This window comes from Tupaia chinensis, unplaced genomic scaffold (assembly GCF_000334495.1).
Source record: "Tupaia chinensis unplaced genomic scaffold, TupChi_1.0 Scaffold000023_1, whole genome shotgun sequence".
NCBI lineage: Eukaryota > Metazoa > Chordata > Mammalia > Scandentia > Tupaiidae > Tupaia > Tupaia belangeri.
The window spans coordinates 2,715,547-2,717,640 of NW_006159453.1; the positions used below are offsets into that span (position 1 = coordinate 2,715,547).

Below are 2,094 nucleotides of genomic sequence, written 5' to 3' on the forward strand. Positions count from 1 at the left end.
TTACTATTTCCAGGCCAGTCATGTCAGAGACTTCTTGCCAGCATATGAGCATAAGGATTTTGGGGGTAGGAGGGTGGGGAGGGGCAGTGGCCCATCCATTGTCTATCCAGTTGCAACCTAGTGTGGAGGGGAGCAGGCTTTGCAGAGTACAAAGTAGAGCTGCTGAGGACTCTCCTTGTGGGTAAAGGGCAGGGCAATTTCCTTTAACATGTGCTATGGTTACGCTGGTACTGGCTCTATCCTGAAAACAGCACACTCTTCTCTTTGTGTCCAGTTTTGCCTCCTTCAATAAATTATGTATCTTCCTAAATACAAATTTTTTTGGGGGGGTGGCACTAGAATTTGTTAAGATGTGCTTGAATACAGACGCTGGGGCTTGCCCATGGTGCTCTTGAAGTATAAGCCCGGATGTTCTGCCAATTCTTCTTGAGTAAGGACACCAGGAAGTTAACAGCCAAGTGGATGTTGTACACAAGCTCATCATCTGTCATCTTCACATGGCCAACGGCCACAGCTAGACACAGCACCTTCTTCATCTGGAACTTCATTGAGGACTTCACCTCATTGTGTGTCAGCAGGGAAGGGAATTTGCCAGCCTTATTTAGACCTGGGTCCAGGATTCATGGGATCTGCTTGATCATGGACTCGAGGCCAAAAAGGCATCATACTTCTTGGCCAGCTTCTTGACCGGCGTATTAATCTTGTTGAGTCTCTTCAGCGCCTCGATGTCCACATGGGGGAATGTCCACAACCTTGGCCTTGTCGCAGAGCTGCTGGTCCCCCAGGACACACTTGGAAAACTTGGGACGGGCAGTAGACTTAAGCCTGATGGTGCCCGAGAAGTGCTTGTCCTTCTGAGGGTCATAGTTCTTCAAGCCGACCTGCAGCTCCACCGTTTCCAAAAACTTCCTGCGCTTGTGCTGGTTCCCGTGCAGGACTTCCCGCACCGCCTCGTACAGGGTGTCGCGAGAGACTTTGCTGCTCATGGTGTTTCATGCCGCGATGGCCGGAAAAGGGCTCTAAATGCGAATTTGATCATACAATTTACTGTGAAAAATCCATAAGTAGTCTCCCATTGCCCTTAGGATAAAGTCCAAGTTCCTTGTCCTTTGCCATCTGACTTCTTCCAGTTTTGTTTCTAACCACTCCCTACTTTCACTTGCACGCTATACTCTCTAAACATGTGAATTACCATTCCTCAAACACATCATATGCTCTTTATTTGTTTATCTTATCATTATTTATTTATTTAATTCTATTTGTTATTATTATCATCACTTTAATTTGACCAGAGAGATAGAGAAAAGGAAAGCAAGAATGCAAGACTCTAGGTCCAGGACTTGAACCACAGTCAGCCATGTGGAAATCCAGCACCTTTAAGCACCATGCTAACTGCAGGCTCCCATTCTATACCCTCTTAAACTTTCTTCTTTCTTCTTCTTTTTTTTTTTTTTTTTTTGAGAGAGAGGGATTTTTGCTATAGGGTACATGCACTTGCTGGAGAGACAGAGAGAAAGTGAGAAATTACTCCCCAAAAGGGATGACCATGCTGCAATCCCTCCTCCTCATTCTCCTCTGAGTATCTTGGGCACACACACACACACATGCCTGGTGTGAGTTTTAAGCCACCAGGTCCAGGACTTGAACCATGGTCAACCACATGGGAGTCCAGCAACAGAACCATTACACCATCTGCTGGTCTCACTCTCTTAAACTTTCCAGACTTTCTTCTGTGTTCCTCCCTCTGCCTTTCTCTCAACGTTCCTTGCTAGATTTTTAAAGTTTTTAAAGTCCCAGTTTAGACGTAATATCTATTCAGTTCAACGAATATTTCTTTGGAAATAAATATGAGCTAAGAACTGGCATGAATAAGGAACAACTCAAGATCAACACTATCATGGCCCTGTCCTCACGCAGTGTATAGTGTCCAGGAGGAAGTGGACAATAAGCAAGCAATTGTATTGATAGTAAAATCCACACGTACAATCATGTAGACAATTACATGTAGTGAGGTTATGTTCCTTGATAATATAAAACTAAGAGCCATACATCTGGCTATTAATCCAGTGTTCTGCCAATGCCCATTTTCAAATG

General features: G+C 44.6%; 1 pseudogene; it reads right to left on the reverse strand.

The window, feature by feature from the left end:
- Positions 1–345: 345 nt before the first annotated feature.
- Positions 346–996, reverse strand: LOC102475558 (60S ribosomal protein L10a pseudogene; annotated as a pseudogene).
- Between the last annotated feature and the right edge of the window lie 1,098 nt (positions 997–2,094).